This window comes from Aotus nancymaae, unplaced genomic scaffold, assembly GCF_030222135.1.
Source record: "Aotus nancymaae isolate 86718 unplaced genomic scaffold, 86718_ANA_hifiasm-v0.15.2.pri h1tg000040l, whole genome shotgun sequence".
In the NCBI taxonomy this organism is placed as follows: domain Eukaryota; kingdom Metazoa; phylum Chordata; class Mammalia; order Primates; family Aotidae; genus Aotus; species Aotus nancymaae.
Window position 1 is genome coordinate 70,426,611 of NW_026988454.1, and position 21,161 is coordinate 70,447,771.

The following is a 21,161-nucleotide window of genomic DNA, read 5'->3' on the forward strand; positions in this document are numbered from 1 at the left end:
ACACTGTCTCTACCAGCTTTCACTTGCCACATGCTTCTGCTTGCATCAAATGGCAAGTGCAAGCTTATCTAGTAAGAAGTATAACCTGCCACTGCAGAAACTAAGTCTCCTGAGCAAGGACCAAACCTGTAACACGGACCCCATTTGTAACACACATTGATTAGCTGAATAACTACCACAGGGCCAGGTATTTAGGTGGCATAAGATAACATAAACATTTTGCCATGGTCTGGAAGATTTTTTTTTTTAAATATTTTATTGCACTTTAGGTTCTGGGGTGCATGTGCAGAAGATGCAGGATTGTTGCATAGGTACATACATGGCAATGTGGTTTGCTGCCTCCATCCCCCCATCACCTATATCTGGCATTTCTCCCTGTTATCCCTCCCCAACCTTCCTACCCACCGCTGTCCCTCCCCTACCCACCCCCAACAGACCCCAGTGTGTGATGCTCTCCCTGTGTCCATGTGTTCTCATTGTCCAACACCTGCCTATTTGTTTTATCAGAAAGAAAGAAAAATGGTATTTGCATCTTTCATTTTCCATTATGTGTTTAATATCATGATTTATGAAAAGATTGCGAATTGGTTACTATGAAGCCAAGATGGCTATTTTATTTTCCTAGATGTTATAAAATTAATTTAAATTTCTGTCAATAATTAGTGATGAGAAAAATAAATCCTTACCCTATTGAGTCACTTTAAATGGATGACAAATATATTCAATATAATCAATGGCTTCAAGGAAGGTTTGGTTGATAACCTTGGATCCAGGCATTGAGAAGAATGGTGTAGAGTGCTCCAATTACAACTAGTCAGTTCATCTTGACCCTATATAATCTTGAAAAACTAAGAGTATATACTCCCATAGTATAGGAGAATCAAGAAATTCTTTTCTAGAATTTTTTAAAACAAATATGTTTTCAAATATAAGCAATAAACAGTTTCTCTTCTAGTAATACATGGATAGTATTGGAAACTGTCCAATAAAATGAAGAGTGCACTTTATTTGGAAGGTGGCCAATACAAAATGATAGATCGGGTTATACATCCTTTATCTAATAGAGGCTATAAAGCAGTTTTTTTTTTTTTAAATCTATGATTTACCTAAATAGCAACTCCAGTTAAACAAATTAGTTAGGAAGAGCTTTCAGCTATTCAACTAAGAGTAATAAATAAGATTTCAAAATCAATCACATAATTCTTTTCTGAGATTATGCCACGTCTAATCATATAATATATTGGCTTTCATTTATCCTGGCATTAACGTGTATTATAGATTCTGTTGGTTTATGACCTCCTTAAAATGTATAAAACCTAGTGATAAAAGGAGAGTTCATTTCTGGGCCTTTTTAAAGAACAGCCTGTCAACATGTTCTGTTCTACTTCTGGCTTAAACCTTTTTCAATTCTGAGGTTCATAAGGGCACATTTATAAGTTGTATTATTGTGATATGTTTAATGAAAGCCCTTTGCATTTCTATTAGATACTTTTCATATTTTACCTTCTATTATAAATGTTATAGAGCTTGTTGTATTCCTTCTAACTGAAATATAACCTCATTGAGAGCAACCATTATGCCTCATTCATTTCTATACTTCGATTAGAGCCAAGCAGTAGCCATCATATACTGGGTGATCTCTAAAAAGGTAATGGATAAAACTGTTAAAAATTTGTAAAGGATTTCTACTCAATTGAAAGTGATGATGGCTCAAGGCCAAGAAAACAGGGGCTGCTGCATGAGGTAGAACTTTTTTTTTGGAGACATCGTTATGACTCCATAGTAACTACAAGGAGTCTAAGTGAGGGTGCGGTAAGCATCCTTTCCTTAATTTATAGGGAGAAGTCTCAAGATATATTCAGTTTCTTTTCCTCTGAACTGGCAGACCAAGTTGAAGGATACAAGTATCCTGTCTCTTTGCAAGTCTACCAGCAGTTTCACTGGTGGGTGTAGGTGTGGAGTAGGGATCCACTGCCTCTTTAAACCTTTTTATTCCATTTTCAAAAATAGTAGTCCCTGTAGACTTTAGACTCTTATTGAGTCTGCAGAAGACTGGGGAGGGGAGCAGTAGACTTTGGTAACAGGAGCCCTCTCTGTCCCTTCACAGACGTGAGGAGACCTCAACCCCAGACACTTCTGTGAAGCCCAGCAACCTGTCACTAACAGTTTGTCATAAAGGATAATGTGTCCCTTGTCATATGCATGAAGTTTCAAATTTACCTTCCAATTCTTAAATACCAGTTGACAATGTTCATGATTTTTTTAGGATAGGTCACAGAAACACTTTATAAAACCACTCCATTATTAGCATTCTATTAGGTATTATGACAATATCTAAATACATATATGGTACATGGCAAAACCATGACATTTATAATCTACGTTGCAAGGTTGAATATTGGAAATTATATCCATAGATGGCGTTTTAGAGCAAATTAGATACATATTGAGATATCTTTAAAACTATTATGAATTATACAAATATCAACATTATTGAGGAGGAAAATGCATAGGAAATCATGATAGCAAGAATATATGAAAATATATTATTAAATTTGTTGTATATATACTTTGTTATCACAATGGTACTGTAACATTTGGTACTGATCAAAACCAAACATAGCTTCCCGTCAACTGACATTGAAAGTAAAAATACCCAGAGTCATTCTTGAAGAAAGTGCATGAAACACTGTGATAAATAGACAAGGAAGGTAGCAAAATTTATTTTTCATGATACAGACTTTTGTATCTTTGGAATTTGTACCAAATGCATGAGTCGTCTATTTCAAATAATAAATAAGATTTTCATAAGAAGACTGTACTTATTGCACTTGAGTCTCCTGTTCTTTATCATAGAATGCAAGAACTAGAAGAAATAGGTCGGTTTCAAGTCCTCATTTTACAGATATGAAAACTAAGTTCCAAAGAAAATATTAATGCAGTCTTTCTTTTCAGAAAAATTAGAAAAAATGAAATACATCTACAAAATGAAATTTTGCAAATACTTAGTAGAAATACCCACATAACTAATCCAAATCGAATTTTTTTTTGAGACAGGGTCTCACTCTGTCACTAAGGCTGGAGTGCAGTGACTCAATCTCGGCTCACTGCAACCTCTGCCTCCCAGGTTCAAGCAATTCTCATGCCTCAACCTCCAGAGTAGCTGGGACTACAGGTGCATGCCACCACACCTGGCTTATTTTTTTATTTTTTGTAGAGATGGGGTTTCATCCTGTTGGCCAGGCTGGTCTTGAACCCCTGACCTCAAGTGATTCACCCGTTTCGGCTTTCCAAGGTGCTGGGATTACAGGAGTGAGCCCCCGTGCCCGGTGCCAAATCAATTTTAACAGGCTTCTTTTTAGACTAGATTGCAAGTTTGCAATGATTGACTTATTTAGGACCACGTTGTTAACATAAGTAAAAGAGAAGATCAGTCAAAATTAGATGCCAGTTTAGTGACTCATTTAAAGACAACTTACATTTATCATCATTTTGGTTATTTTGCACAATTTGTCTCTCAGCTTTGCTCTTTAAGACCTTGTTTTCTTAAGAAGAAAGAAAAAAGTTAACTTCTATTTTGTAATAAATTAATTGTACAACCAATGAGTCTTTTCTGTAATAGTTTACCAAAAATCAAATTTCAATCATCGGAACGAGAAGAATGAGAAGTAAGGAGAAAGAGGAAAGGAGGGGAAGAGCAGAGAGAATTGTAGGAAAACTCAGAAAAAAGAAATCCCTTGTGGATATGGTGTAAGATATTTAGAGATAAAGCCTCTTAATGCTGCAGTCATTTAGTTGTATTTCCTTCTCTATAAAAGTACACGTCTGCTCCAAGTCCATTTTTGCAGAACCGCTAAGTCTAAGAGCTGGGAGGGATTTTTGTAATTCTCCATTTATTATTGTAATCTAACAAATGAGAAAAACTGAGTTCAGGAAGGTAAATTGCTTTTTTTTTTTTTTCCTTTAAGAAAACGCTGACAAACTAGTTACAAAGCCTCAACCAGAATTCAGGTTTCCAGGCTTCTCACAGAAGCCATTTGTTTTGTTTTTCCCTATAGAAATTGGCAAAAAGCTTGTTTAAAATGATAGCTTTGGTTAGGCTGTAATTTTTCAAAACATAGAAAAAGATGAAAACCCTCCCTCCTTATTTGCATCCCTCTAAGTTTTAATTATTGACCAGATAACAGCCTCAAAAGCATAAACAGAGAGGTTCGTTCCATGCTTAAAACCAAGCTGCTTCTAGCTGTACAAAATGAAATAGTTATCTTCAAAAGGAAGTACAAATCCCCTGCAACTTTCAGAGCAACTCAATTCCTACTTGTTTATTATAGTTATTGTTGGATTACTGTGGAAGTTGGGAAGATAAGCCCAAAATCATATTTGGTTTTATTTTCTGCATCCTCATCTGACTCATCTGATAAAATAAGGTTAGTGATGTGCATACATGTGTGGTATATGTGTATGCTTTGTGTGGGATGTATGTGTCTATGTATATTAGTGAGCATGTGTGTTGTGTGTGTGTGTGTGTGTGTGTGTTGGGGGGGTGTTTGGGTCGGGGTTGAGGGGTGCAGGTTGGTGTTAACTAGTTTTTCTAGTACCTATATCTGAAGCAAAATAATCTGCCTCTTTCCAGAATGTGATTTTAAAAGGTACAAGGCAAAGCTGTATCCTGTGCTTTGGTGATAATCCTAATCAATAATTACAAGCTATTCTTTTTGACAGTTTAAAATTTTTTGACGATGTTGGTGGTAGGGGTTGGCCATTTGATATTTAAAGCCAGCTTTAACTTAATTTTTATCTCTTCTCCGTCTCAAAGATTCAGGCAAAGTTGATTCTCAGCATCCATCAAAGGAAAATGATTACAGCCAAAATACTTGCAGCTTTCACTCAGCAGTTTTATGTTTGAGGCTGTGGAAACACAACATGTTGATCTCAGGTTTTTATGCTAATTCTGTGTATAAGGAAAGAGGAAAAATCTGTTACCATTCCCTTGGAAATCAAATGTTCACAGTATTAGTTGCTAAATATTGGTTACAATTTAGTGCTAATTTTTATCCTAAACATCACTTAAGGTGTGAATTGTTAAGGCATGCCAGTGCAACACACAAACAGGGCAGGGACCTGACCTGACCTCTTTAGGGCTGTGTCCCTGGCACCTACAAGACAGCCCGGCACAAAGACATGCTGAATGAATGCAGAAAGGAAGAAGTCAGATGTTTGGTTCTGGAATTCTGTCTCTATCTTTCACTTTAAACCCAATGGTATCAAACAGCTCCCTGAATACATATACTTTAGTTCTGTAGGTTTCATAAAAAGCTCTTGAGGGCTAACTCTGGGCCATCCATGGTGCCTGGCAGTAAAGTAACGGTCTTTACCTGTGAAAAGTCTACGTAGTGGCCTAGGAGAGAGACTCAAATATTCTCTTTACTCCATCACTCTTCTACAAGATAAGGACCTGGCTGTGTGTTCGCATGGTTTTTGGTACCCTACCGCCTGCAGTATGCTTTATCTCTGCCTAATTGTGTTTCCTGCTCAACAGAAAGATAGGGAAGATACTATGTTTGCCAGCAGATTCCTGGTGTCTAGTTTATTACCAGCATATGCTGAAGGCTCAGTAAATATTTGCAGATGGAAGAGAGTGAGAGAAGAATGAGAGAGGTCCTGTGGAAAAGTATGAAGGTTTGCACAGGGTACTCTGGGAATTTTAGGAAATTTCTGGAAAACTTCAGGTAAAGCTTCTTTTAAAGCTGTGCTTTAAAGATTGAATATAAGGTAGTCACTAAGACAAAGTAGGAGGAGGTTCCTAAGCTGAGGGTCATCCACACAGTTGTGGAGGTGGTGACGTTGCATGGCCAGGGGAGTGGAATGCAAGCCCAGGAGCACCATTAGAACTGGAGGGTGGTATCCATACTTGGATAACAAAGAGACCACATATAAAACTAATTCTTTTTACCTGTCAGAGCTTTAAAAACTTAACTACACATTGCTATGGATTTATTTGGTCCACTGTTTTCTTTTTGGCCAACTAAAGACCATACTCAAAAGGTGGATCTATGACATATTCTGTTAACTAAAAATCTCTCTTGGCATTTCAACAATTTTCACTAACGTCTTAAAATAGATCAATAATTTTTTTTTTTAGTTAAAGATCATAAGAGAGCACTTCTCATTCCCCCTGGTTTCTATGCTTGTCCTTTAAAGGAATTTTTCTCTTTTGAAGGTATTAGGGATAACATGTCCCTCTGTCGGTTCATTATTCTATGCCACTTAAGGAGTGACTTAACTGATAAGTAACTGGGCACAGGGGCACTTTATGTGAAGCCACATTCTTTTCTCTACTGCATTGGAAGTTGCCAGTGCATGGACCTGTGAAGTTCTCTCTCTGCAGTGAGTTCACTCCAACCGCTCAGTCCCAGCTCATGAGGGTGCTCTGTAGGATCCAGGCTCTCTACTACCACTGGGAAAAAGCTCAATTCAGGCTGGGAAGGAAAGTGCTTGGTCTCTCATGCATGTTTTGTTTTCTACTCCAGCATTAACCATAATGAGGTTGATAATAAATTGATCCATAAGTGATTTCTGTATCTATTTCTCAATTGCTTTAGAACTCTGAAAGAAGACATACATGATTAAGTGGAACTTTCCAATCTAAACAAGTGGTACAATAAGGCTAATTTTATTCTTGGTCTGTTTGTTGTATGTATGTGTATGTGTATTGAGAGGGGGGAGAGGAGAGGAATGAGAGAGACATATATATATATATATATATTAATTTTTGTTAACCAGATGTTAAATTAGGCAGCAGGATCTATTCTCTGATAATGCTAGTTATTATAGTTTAAATGAAAAGAATCAGCTCAGTTAAAAAAATTGAAAGCAACAAATATTCCAACTACCTTCACTGAAATAACCATTAAATGTTATTTTAAATATTTTTGAAAATTTAACTTGTCACCTATTTTCTCTTTAAAGTTTATTAGCTTTTTGGATTCTGAATATTATTTTCCCAGGTGGAATTCTGATAATAATATGTATTTATTTCTACTAATCAATCTTTTTCAGATCATTTGGTATCTAAGTGAAGAATATTATAAGTGAAGTACCAGTATATATTTTAATAAGAAATTATGGTTTATAAAATGACTTTATATTATTTAGAATAGTAATTCTTAACTATTTTTATATTTAATAATTATGTAGCATATAATAGAAGCTATTTACCTCTTCTGAAAAATATATAAAAATGCATGTGTTCACAGAAATTCCTCAAACCCTGGGAAGGCAGAGTTCTTGAAACCAGGCTCTACAGTAGAGATCTGCAACTATATATAGCTCAAGGGCCAAATCTAGCTACTGCCTGTTTCTGTATGGTCTGAAACCTAAACATTGCCTTTACATTTTTAAATGATTAAAAAAATCCAAAAGAAATAATATTTTTGACATATTAAATTTAAATATTGGTGTTCATAAATAAAGTTTTATTGGAACACAGCCACACTCATTCATTATCATACTATCTATGGCTCCTTTCCAGCTACAACAGTAGAGCTGAGTAATTTTGAAGACTAAAATATTATCTGGCTCTTTGCAGAAAACATTTTGCTGATCCTTAATCTCAAGTTTCAAAGTACATTTTGTGCTTTTAATTGTATTTTGCTGGGTGTTTGTTAAAGTATGCTTAAGTTTAATTAGGATTTGAAAAGAAATTTCTAAACACTACTTAAAAGAATATATATTTACTAAATGGTTTAAAAAATAATACTAGAAGTCATTAACATGGTGTTTGGAAGAGTATTTAATGGCCTGGTAAAATGCTTACAATGCTTTAAGTGGGAAAAAAGTGTGAAACAATAATCAGCATAATCTCAATTACATAAATTGTTTTTAAAGTAGAGACAAGTTTAGAAGAAAATATGCTCAAATGTTAAGCCTCTTTATTGAAGTTAAGGAATATTTAAAATTTTACTTTTCAGTACTTTACAAATCATATACTGTAATGTAACACTTTGGTAATAAGGAAACATAAGGAAAATATTGAAAAAAAATGGGAGTATAATTGTTTAATTTAAAAAATCTATAGGTCAAAAATTAGAATATTTTGTGATAGCATGACTATCAAAATGTTCAAGGGAAAAAAATGAATAGACTGTATATGATTATAAGATTAGAAATCATTTATATAAATGAAATCTTAATTTAGATAGCATGACAGGTTGGTGTCAGATTTTTTTTAAAAAAATACAAATTATACCCATAAATCTACTAAAGAAATGTTGGTCTTTATGTGACCAAAAAAACGTACAAAATTGGAAGCATTTTACTTCTATACTAAGAGGCAATTGGTCAAAATTGATGAGAGACAGCACCTTCTCAATAGGAGCCTCTTTAGTGTTCAATAGCACAATAGAGAGTTTCATAATATAAAAAAATTGAAGACCTTGACTTTTTTTCAGTAGATTTATACTGGCTTGATCTAACTGATGAATAAATGAATGAAAATATGAATGAATTAATAATACGAGTATATGACTTTTTGGTACTGTTGAAAATAATCAATAGTTTGATACCTTGATCAGGAGATCTGTTAATATTCTTTTTAAAAGTATTAAGGGTCAGAGAGCAGCAAGATAGCCAACTAGAAGCCCTTAGTGCTATGTTCCTCTCAAAGACAGCCAGAACAATGGAAAAACAGCTACATTTTAATACTAACAGAATCCTGGGTGAGCACAAAAATTCCAGATGGCTACATAGAGAATAAGGAAATTTCATGCCTTCATTATCCCATCCCCCAGCTGGGATCAACTGGGAGCCAAGAGAAACTTCTCCTTATGGTCAGGAGGTAAGCAGGATGTAACATTACCTCCATCAACACATTGGACACCTACAGACCTCCCCACTGGTGTTCTCTGCAGTCTTCTCGGGCACCAAGCCCACCTGGTGAAGCTGCCTGTAGTTCATATAGCTGTGCTCAGCCAGAGAAGGAGTTGATACTGTGCTCCACCTGCTTTGGCCCATGTGCTATGGCACTATTGTGCTATGGCATGTTGGAACAGAAACTACAGCTAGAGTGAGCCTTACTCAAGGAATAAGTAGTCATGGCTCCCCTTCATCCCTGAGACTAAACCACCACTGAAACACCCCATCCCAAGAGCCCACATCCCCAGTTTGTACTGAAGCAGTACACTGTCTCTTGGGAAAACAGTACTGTGGCTATTTAGAGCAGTCATGTCTCCCTGGTGTCTTAAGTTGAAGTGGCGCCCTGGATCCTGGGAAATGGTGCCTTGGCCACCCAGAGCAGTCATGCACTCCATTACTTAAGCTGAACTGATGCCCTGCATACCAAGAAAACAGTGCTTGTGCTGCCCAGAACAGTCACATCCTTCAAGCCTAAGCAGAAGTGGCACATTGTCCCTTGGGGAATTAGTACCCTGGCCGAGCTGAGTAGAAACTGAGCTGAGACACCCTGCTCTACAAGCTGAACAAATTCCCTGGAACCGATTTAGCTCTCTGGAGTCTCAGATGCTAAAGTACCCCTCTATTTAGGGAGTGGTCATTGCTGTGTTTTTTCCTACCCACCTCTCACCCAGGGAACAAACAACAGCTGTCCTCCACCATTCTAAGATACTTAAAGCAAATGCACTTGGCCTCACACATTCTGGGATACTGCTCAGCACCACCATCCCAGGGTCTACAGTCACTTTTATCCAGCGCCTCATCCCTTACAACCTGAGTTGACACTGAGCCCTACTGACTCAGGTTCCTGAATTGCAGCCATACCCTGCTCCCCAGGCCAAAGTTCCAGAGCACTCCTTATTTTCTGGAGTCAGGCCAGTGCTGTATACTGCCCCCAGGGGTAGAATTACAGCTACAACCTGGCATCCTGAGCCTGAGCTGCTAGGGTGTGCCTCAGAATCACAGATCCTGGCTCTGTGGGTAACCTATATCCAACCCTGCCACAAAGGGGGAAGCTGCACCCAAGGCCCAGTTGCCACAACAGCTTTATGAGATACTGAGCTGAAAACTCCTACCCCATAGCCATCTGATCACCTGCATGTAGAACCCGTGCCACTGCAGTTGCTTGTAGGCCAGGTCAGACTTGACACCAAGTGGGATTCCCTCAGCTAAGTCTCCTTCTTTTAGGGAAAACCAGAATAAGAGGACCCCAGAAGCCCTTACTTAACACAAAGAACTTTAAAAACCTTTGTTGCCAACGACAAACGCACCCACAGTTATTCCTGACTTTGAATACAACTGAAGAGGCTGCATAGAGACTGTATCTCTATACCTATCTGGAAACAGAGTCACTACACCTTTTCTAACTGTACAGTAAAACTCAACTGCAGGATGAAACTCTTTCTCTATGAAAGTCACTCCAGAAAGTCTGTAAAAGGTGATTAGATACACAGATATTAATGTAGGGACACAAGAAACATGAAAAAACAAAGAAATAAGTTACCACTAAAGGAACATAGTAATTCTCTAGTAACAGACTCCAGTGAAAAGGAAATCAATTAATTGCCAAAAAAGGAAATTTAAAATAATGATCTTAAGGAAACTCCGTTAGATACAAGAAAATACAGATAGACAAATATTATCAAAAAAATAATTCACAATATAAATGAAAAATTAAATAAAGAGATAAAAATCATAAAAAGAACAAAACAGGAATCCTGCAGTTGAAGAATTCAATGAATAAAATACAAAATTACAATAGAGAGCTTCAGCAGCAGACTTGATCAAGCAGGAAAAATAATTTCTGAACTTGAGGATAGGTCTTTTGAAGTTACCTAGTCAAAGAAAAAGAAATAAGAATAAAAAAGGGTGAAGAAATCCTGTAAGATTTATTGGAAAACATTAAACAAACAAATATTCATATTATGAGATTTTCAGAAGGAGAAGATAAGGAAAAAGGCATAGAAAGCCTGTTTAATGAAATAATAACTGAAAACTTCCCAATTTAGTGGTGAGGGTTGTGGAGTAGGGATATTTGAACATCCAATTCCAGGAAACTCAAAATTCCCCAAATAGATTCAACCCAAAAAAGCTCCTCTCTGAGGCACATTATAGGCAAATTGTCAAAAGTCAAAAGACAGAGAGTTCTAAAAACAGCAAGAGAAAATTGTCAAGTCACATAAGAGAACTGCTATTAGACTAATAAAAAATTTTGCTACAGAAACTTCACAGGTGAGGAGAGAATAGAATTATAAACTCAAAATGGTGAAAGAAAAAAAATGATAGCTAAGAATACTCTACCCAGCAAAGTTATCCTTCAGAAATTAGGGAGAAATAAAGCCTTTTCAAGGCAAGCAAAAACTGAAGGAATTCATTACCACTCACCTTGCCTTACTAGAAATGCTTAAGTGATTTCCACTTACATCTGGAAGTGAAAATTACTGTCATGAAAACACACAAAAAGAATAAAGTTCATTGGTAGAGCAGATATATGAGGAGAAAGAGAAAAGAATCAAACCTTGTTACTACAGAAAAACACCAAACCACAATGATCAACAATTAGAGAAAAAGAAAGGAACAAAAGATACACAAGACAACAGGAAAACAACAAAATGGTGGGTGTAAGTCCTCACTTATCTATAATAACCTTGAGTGTAAACAGACTAAATTCCCAACTTAAAAGATATAGACTGGCTGAATGAGTTTTTAAAAAAATGACCCAGCTATATGCTCCCTACAAAAAAAACTCACTTTATCTAAAAATACACATATAGAATAAAAATAAAGGATGGAAAAAAATTCCACACAAATGGAAACCAAAAGCAAGGGAAGAATAGCTATACTTACATTAGATAAAGCAGACTTTAATTAAAACCCTAAAAAGAGACAAGGTTATTGTCACTTCCAAAAGAAGATGTAACAATTGTAAACATACACAGACCCAATACCAAAACACCCAGATTTATAAAGCAAATATTACTAAACCCAAAAGAGAAATAAATTTCAGTACAAAAATAGTTGGGGATTTCAACACCCCTCAGCATTGGACAGATCATTCAGGCAGAAAATTAACAAAGAAACATTTAATTTAAACTGCACTTTAGACCAAATGGACCTACCAAACATTTACAGAACATTTCATTCAGCAGCTGCAAAATATATATTCTTTTCATCAGAACATGACACATTCTTTAGGATGACCACATGTTAGGCCACAAAACAAATCTTAACAAATTTAATAGAAATTGTATCAATTAGTTTTTGCCCACAATATAAAACTAGAAATCAAAATAACAAGAGAAACTTTAAAAATCGTACAAATACATAGAAATTAAACAACATGTTGCTGGATAACAAATTAGTCAATGAAGAAATTAAGATTTTAAAATATCTTCAAACAAATAAAAATAGAAACATAAAATATCAAAACATCAGGGGTATAGCAAAAGCAGTATTAGAAGGTAAGTGTGCAGCCACAAATACCTATATTAAAAAAGTAGAAAGATATCAAATATACAAGCTCATGATGCATTTTGAGAAACTAGAAAAGCAAGAGCTTTTCTAGCTCTTTCCAAGCCCAAAATTAGTAGAAGAAATAAAAGCATACATAAATAAAATAGAGACTAAAAAGTATAAAAGAACAACAAAATGGAAAGGTGAATTTTTTTGAAAAGATAAAATAACATTCCATTGGCTTGACCACCCAAGAAAAACAGTAAAGGTCCCAATAAAATCAGGAATGAAAAAGGAGACATTACAACTAATACCATAGAAATACAAAAAATCGTCAGAGACTATTATACGTACCAAAAAAAAAAAACCAAAAAAAAAAAAAAATTAGAAAACCTGGCAGAAATGAGTAAATTACTGGACATAACCTATCAAAAGTGAACCAACAAGAAAGAGAATGCATAACAGACCAATTACAAGCAATGGAATTAAGTCTGTAATAAAAAGTCTCTTATCAAAGAAAAACTTAGAGCATAATTGCTTCAGTCTGGAATTCTACCAAAGATTTATAGAAGAACTAATATCAACTCTCCTCAAATTCTTCAGAAATTGAAAATAAGGGTATTCTTTCAAATGCATTCTATGAGGCCAGTGTTACCTTGATACCAAAACTGGTCAAGAATGCATGAGCATAGATGCAAAAATCCTCAACAAAGGGCTAATATCGAGAATCTACAAAGAACTTAAATTTACAAGAAAACAACAAAAAACCCTATCAAAAAGTAGGCGAAGGATATGAACAGACACTTTTCAAAAGAAGACATTTATTCAGCCAACAAACATATGAAACAATGTTCATCATCACTGGTCATTAGAGAAATGCAAATCAAAACCACATTGAGATACCATCTCACGCCAGTAAGAATGGCGATCATTAAAAAATCTGGAGACAACAGATGCTGGAGAGGATGTGGAGAAATAGGCACACTTTTACACCGTTGGTGGGAGTTTAAATTAGTTCAACCATTGTGGAAGACAGTGTGGCAATTCCTCAAGGATTTAGAAATAGAAATTCCATTTCACCCAGCAATCCCTTTACTGGGTATATACCCAAAGGATTATAAATTGTTCTGTTATAAAGACACATGCACACGTATGTTCACTGCGACACTGTTTACAATAGCAAAGACTTGAAGCCAACCCAAATGCCCATCATTGATAGGCTGAATATAGAAAATGTGGCACATATACACCATGGAATACTATGCAGCCATAAAAAGGATGAGTTCATGTCCTTTGTAGGGACATGGATAAGTCTGGAAACCATCATTCTCAGCAAACTGACACAAGAACATAAAACTAAACACCGCATGTTTGCACTCATAAGTGGGTGTTGAACATTGAGAACACGTGGACTCAGGGAGGGGAACATCACACATCAGGGCCTGTTGGGGGGTAGGGGATTTGGGGAAGGATAGCAGGGGGTGGGGAATTGGAGAGGGATAACATTAGGAGAAATACCTAATGTAGATGATGGGGGGATGGATGCAGCAAACTACCATGACATGTGTATACCTATGTAACAATTCTGCAGGATCTGCACATGTACCCCAGAACTTAAAGTATAATAGCAAAAAAGAAAAAGAAAAGAAAAATCCTCAACAAAATACTAGTGAACCAATCCGGCAGCATGTTAAAGAGATTATTCACCATGTAGGTAGGATTTACCCCAGGGATGGAATACACAAATGAATAAATGTGATACAATACATCAACAAAATGAAAGGCAAAACCATTTGATCATCTCAATAGATACACAAAAAGTATTTGAGAAAAATTCAACATTCCCTCATGATAAAAATTCTCAGCAAGTTAGGTACAGAAAAAATGTACTTCCACATAATAAAAGCCATGTATGACAAACCCATAGCCAACATGACATTGAATGGAGAAAAGTTTAAAGCTTTTCTTTTAAGATCTGGAACGAGACAATGATCTCACTTTCATCACTTTTATTCAACATAGTACTGGAAGCCCTAGACAGAGTACTTAGGCTAGAGAAGGACATAAGGAGTATCTAAATTGAAAAGGAGGTCAAATTGTCCTAATTTGCAGATGACAAGAACTTCTACATAGAAAACCATAAAAGCTCCACCAAAAATCTCAGAACTGATCTACAGATTCAGTAAAATTGCAGGATACAAAATAAACAGAACCTAGTAGCTTTTCTATACACCATAGGCAAACTAGTGGAAAAAAAAATCAAGAAACAAATTGCATTTATAATAGCTATAAAAAACAACCCACGTAGGAATAAATTTAACCAAGGAGGTGAAAAATCTCTACAAGAAAAACTACAAAACACTGATGATAAAAATTGAAGAGGACGCAAAAATGAAAACATATCTCATGTTCATGAATTGGAGACATTAATATTGTAAAAATGACACTGCTAAAAGTGATTTACTTATTCAGTGCAATCCTATCAAAATACCAATGACATTCTTCACAGAAATAGAAAAAAAAAAACCTCCTACAATTTATATGAAACCACAAAAGACCCTGAATAGCCAAAGCAATCCCGAGCAAAAAGAACAAAGCTGGAGAAATCACATTGTTGAACTTCAAATATATTTCAAAACTATAGTAACCCAGACAGGATAATATTGGCATATAAATGGATACATAGAACAATAGAACAGAATGGAGAACCCAGAAATAAATTCACATATTTACAACCAAATGATTTTCAACAAAGCTGCCAAGAACATTTAATGGAGAAGGAACAGTCTCTGAAAAATGATGCTGGGAAAACTGACTATTCATATGCAGAAAAATGAAACTGGATTTCTATCTCACATAACATGTAAAAATCAACTCAAAATGGATTAAAAACTTAAATATAAGACCTGAATCTATGAAGTAACTAGAAGCAAACATAAGGGGAAATATTGTAGGATGTTGTTGTGAGCAAAGATTTCTTGGATAAGACCTCAATAGCACAGACAACCAAAGCAAAAATAGACAAATGGAATATTGTCAAACTAAAAAGCTTCTGCACAGCATAGGCAAATAAGTTGAATAGACATCTCTCAAGGAAGACATACTAATGGCCAGTAGGTATGTACAAAAAATCATCAACATCATTAATCATGAGGGTTATGCACATCCAAACTATAAGAATATATTATGTCACCCCAGTTAGAATTGCTATTACCAAAGAGACAAAAAAGCTGAGAATATGTGGTGAAAAGCAAACTCTTATATACTATTTGGAGGAAGGTAATTAGTATGCCCATTATGGAAAACAGTATGAAGGTGCTTCAAAAAATTAAAACTAGAACTACTGTATCATCTCACAATCCTACTACTGGATATATAACCAAATGAAAGGAAATTCAGATGTCAAAGAGCTACCTGTATTCACATGTTTATTACAGCACTACTTATGATACATAGCCAAGATAAGAAATTACCTATGTTTCCACCAATAGGTGAATGGATGAAAAAAGTGCTATATATACCAATGGAATATTATTTAGTTGCATAAAAGAACAAATTTTTGTCATTCAAGGCAACATGAATGAGCTTGGAGGACATTATTTTAAGTGAAATAAGCTAGACACAGAAAGATAAATACTGCATGTCCTCATGAATATAAAGCAGCTAAAAAAAAGTCGATCTCATACAAGTAGAGAGCAGAATAGTGCTTACTAGAAGCAGAAAAGGGTAGGGAGAAGAAAGAGATAGCCAAAGGTAGGCTAAGAAATACAAAATACAGCTAGACAGGAGGAATAAGTTTGAGTGTTCTATAGCGCTATAGCGTAACTATAATTAGCAATTTATTGTATATTTTCAAATAGCTAGAAGAGTGGATTTTAAATGTTCCCAACACAAAGAAATGAAAAATATTTAAGGTGGTAAATATGCTAATTGCTCTGATTTGATCATTTGTTTTATACATGTATACAAATATCAAATTGTATCCCATAGATATGTACAATTATGTGTCTATAGTAATAATAATGAAAGCAAAAAAGAAAAAAATTAAGAAACATTAGAAGTCATGTGACTTATGAGATGTTCTGTAAATTGTTTTATGAACAATTGTAAGGGGTAATTAAACAGAATCAAGCTGGAGAATAAGCCTCAGAAGCACATTTCTCCATCCCACTTCCACACCACCATCTTTAGAGCATTAAAATTGCAGTGAAATATGAAATAATAGAAAAAGGTATATTTTTAAAGTGAGGAGACAATCTGAACATATCAAAATAATCTACTGAAAAATAAAACTCAGGATCTATTTGGTGAGTACTCCTTTGACAAAATGAACACGCAAAGGAATAGCTCATAGCTGAAAATTAAGTGAGATAAATTTAAGGTTCATCGGTGCCAGAAGTAAAACTGAAGAATTTGAGAAGAAATAAAATGACTACTGTTACTCTTATTCTAATATAAAATACTATAACATAACTGTTTTAATTATGTCTTTAAGGTAGGGAGGCAAACTAACCTGCCCTCATTCATAGAAAACTCAGCATGAATGACACCTCAAAACCTTGACTCTTCTCCACATCACACTATTGCTTTCAAATAGACTCTCTAGCTTTATTTATTTAATGAATTTACACCTTGCTATTGACATACACTATGTTCTAATCAGGGTAATTAGCCTGTGTGAAAGTTTAGACATATGGTGAGGATAAGGTGAATACAAACCATAAGAATGCCTTACTAGTTCACATGAAACACTAGGGTATGTCATCAGCAAACTTATTATTTATTTTTATTTTAAATAGAATCTCCCTATGTTGCCCTGGCTGGTCTTGAACTCCTGGGCTCAAGTGATCCCCCTGCCTTGGCCTCCCAAAGCTAGGATTACAGAAGTGAGCCATGATGCCCAGCCTCAAGCTGATTATTTTGCAGGGATTTGAGGCATGTTGGGCAAAAAGGAGTCCTCTTTCTCCTCCTCTTCCTCTACCTCTTTCTTCTCTTCCTCTTCTTCAATCAGATTTTGGGGTATCAAAAAGTAACCAAGAAAAATGATGATAATGAGAGAAGAAAAAGATAATTACAAGAACAGGGAAATGCAAACTGGTTTAACTAATATCTGATTCAGAGCTTCCTATGCGAACCCAAGTATTCGGCTTTCATTTCTAAAGAGATCCTGTTCCCTTGATTGAAAACATAAAAATAAAAACAGAAACGAATCAAAGCTTCTCTAAATATTCTAAACACTTAGTTGTAATATTACAGTAGAAAAGTACCCAGTCTTGTGTAAGATATACAAATTAATTCAGCTTTACTCAAAATGTTGGCAAGTGTAAGAAAAATAAGAGGTAGATTTGTCAGTGAGGTGAGGTGTTATGTTAACACACAAATCTGCTGCTCTTGCTTAGGTAGAACAGTCCCAGAATTGGCAACTAATGATAATGTGAGAATAGAAACAACAAATGTAGAAAACAGACACCAGAGTTTACCTTCCCCTTAAGCAATTTAGATTATGGCTTTAAGCATATAACACATATGTTAAGAAATATCTTGTATGATACATATGTTTGAAATACTTAAGTTAAATTTTAATCCATATGCTTTGCTAATAAAAATGCTAGCATTTACACATGGTGGTATTGTGGCTATGAAATGATGGCTAGAATGGCTCAAGGATTTTCTTATGTTTTGTGTATAAGAGCTAAGCATTTTGTTAATAATGTTTCTTTTTAGTTTCCAATTTTCTAAAGTCTAAATTGACAGCTGAGGAGCTGCTTTGGTTTTCAAATGAATGATAGGTACAAAAGAGGATATGACTAAAATAGTGAGAGAATGCATTAACACATATGGGAAGTATGCTTTTCGCCTGAATAACAACACTACCTCCGTTTCAAGAAGTAGCACTTTAGATTGACATAGTCTATTATATATCTTTGTGGGCTGGAAACACAGATATTTTAATCTTAGGAAATTTAAGATTATGAATTTTTGTATGCCCACTTCTGGAAAGTAGGCAGATTTTTCTTGAAAATAGCAGGAATCTCATTAACTCCTTTTACTTAAAACCTGTAAGTGACTTCAGAATATGCTCTCAAAATATAAATCTAGTGATAAAATATCCTTAGTGATAATGTTATTCATTCAAATAAATTAAGCCAAATAAAATCTCAAGAGCCCTCCTCTTCTTCTTCTTTTTATATCAATAAAGCTATACCCTGCATTAAGACCATTAGAAAAACTCGAGGCAATTCCAGTGAGTTATCTGGTCACTATGTTACCTCCACATGCAAGTTAGAAGAATGAGAAATCTGAAAATCTCAGCATATAAAATTTGATAACCTTTAGCTAAAATGGCTAAGAAACTTCAAAAGGTATCCACTTTTGACAAGCAAAAGTTTTCTCTTAAGCAGTTACTGGAAGGTTTATTAAAATTTCTCATCCTTAAAAAAACAATTAGAGAAGTCAAAATACCGCACAAACAAAACAAAGGAAACTTTTGGGGGAAGGAACTCACTTTGTCTTCAAGGCACTTCTTCCTGTGATTTAAACAGTATGAAAGGAGAATGGATGTTGATTATTTTTCCTCCAATCCATATGCATGTCAACTCCAAAAGGAACAGAAAGTCACCAGCACCATCTGAAGATCCCTTCCAACTGCATGCAGATTTTTCAATTTTGCAGGAGAAAATAGGAGGGTCCCTGTATTTCCTTCAAGTCTTATGACATGCATATGACTCCTACTGGGCTGAAAAAGCACTTCTTGTCAATTTTTACTTCAACTATGAGTAACAAATTCTCTGTAGGACACCCTTAAAGGGAAATTTTGCTAGGATTAGCATTCGAAATATCTGGCTAAGCTCCAAAAAGTTTAAAATACACAACGTTCGTACAGACACATACACACTTGAGAAATTTCCACTAACTAGGCTAAATTAAGGGCATATTTATAAAAATAATACTCTAAAAGGATGATGTATTTTCTGTTTCCTCAATCTGTTTTTGGTTTTGTTTTGTTTTCTGGTGGTGATGAGAATGCTTCTTTTAGGTTAGAGATGTCTGAACTCCTGAGCTTTTCTGTTGGACTGTCTGGAAAGAGAGGAGGCCCCATGTTCTTACCTGCAAAGCTATTGGTACCTTGAGAGATGACCCCCGGGGTTGTGGCCTCTATCACTGCCTTCTTGGGAAATTGAGGAACTTTGAGACTTGGGTTTGGATAGAATAACTCAGGATAGTTTCCTGCTCTTTGCACTTGCAGTGTGGACTCAGCCTTCCCTGCTCTGCCTGCTTCCTGGTGAGCTGGCCACAATTGTGACATCACATCCATGGCTGTATGACTTCATAAAGCATAAACTCATTAGGTCTTTTGAAATCTTCAAAACAGGAAAAGTGTCTGTCAAGACATCTCTTGACAGAGATGTCAAGAGTTGGATCTGAAGAAATTTTTGGATATTAAACCAATCCACAATAGGTATTCTCAGTGGGGCACACTGATTCATAAAGCAAGTGACATTTCCTCTTAGGATCTCCATTTGAGGCCACTTCTTCAGTTTGGAAGGCAGGATGAGAGGAGAAATTCTTCATTTCCAGACCAAACTGAAACTGTCCTCGTTCTAAGTGCTAAAGGAATGAAATATTAATATCTTTTAAGGTCAAACTTGGGTATATACAGTCAAAAAACTTGAGCTAGGGAAACACAGAGCCAGTTGACTGTATGTTTTGTTATTCACTTGACTTTAATGATTAAGACATTATGAAAATGAATACATGGTGATTAGCAACAATAAATTTTGATTCAGCCAAAGGACACAAGTATATTTCCTTTGTAATAGATTTTAATCCTTAGGACACCACTGCTAAAAAGGTACTACCTGTATTTTCCTTGTTTTATGGGCAAGGAAAGCAGTCTTTGAGATGTAAAAATACCTGGGACCATCACCCTCTTTATTTGTTCCCATGCTTCCTGAGAGGATGATCTACATTCACCAAGTCATTCCAAACCTGCTACATTCTGAGCCTCCTTCTTGCCTCCCAAGTTTTTACAATCTGTCTTTCACTGGAACCACTCCAAAAAAAGCTTCATTAAGATCACATACAACCTTGACTAGCAATCCAAAAAGCATGGTCTTCAGTCTTACCAAAAAATTCTTATCTCTGGCCATGTCTGTTTCTTTTTGAAATTATCTTCCCTTGGTTTGCTATGTTACACTCTTCTGATTTTCTGTTTGCTCTTAGCATCCTCAGCCTTCTTTCTATTCACCTCACTCTTCCCTAGAGCTTTATCTTCTGTTCAATATGCTTCTCTGAAGGCTCTCTGTTATGTTCTGCATCAAAACAGTGAGCAATTATAAAACATGACTCCAAAATGTGTACTCTCATCTGATACCACTCTTCATGGTTCCAGATCTATATCCCACTATCTATTAGATAACCTTGTCTAGAGGTTCCCAGGCATCTCAAACTCAACAGTCCCAAATATCCTTTTTGTCTTCTCCCCATTCCAAACTTGTTAGTTTGCTGTATTTCCTATTTCAGGGAATGGCACACTCATCTACCCATTATCTTAGACTATTCCCTTACCTCATCTATTCTCCACCATCCCCATTATTGTCCAACTTCTGTAGGTTCTAGTTTGCTAAATGATCTTTCTCAAATTTGTCCTCATCCCTGCATTTCGTGTCTCACATTTCTTACTCGGATTATTCTGTCAGCCATAAAACAACTGGCATCTGCCTCAGCCTGGTCCCTTTCTATCCTTCTCTACAGAATGA

General features: G+C 35.6%; 1 protein-coding gene across 2 annotated transcripts in view; it reads right to left on the bottom strand.

Annotated features, from left to right (window-relative positions):
• The window catches only part of FHL5 (four and a half LIM domains 5), a 57,773-nt gene extending 38,624 nt beyond the window's left edge, over positions 1-19,149 (bottom strand). For both annotated transcript variants that reach the window (XM_012444291.3, XM_012444290.3), the window contains exon 1: positions 18,908-19,149. The gene's annotated coding sequence lies outside the window, so the exon portion shown is untranslated. The remainder of the gene's footprint in view (positions 1-18,907) is intronic.
• Positions 19,150-21,161: the final 2,012 nt, after the last annotated feature.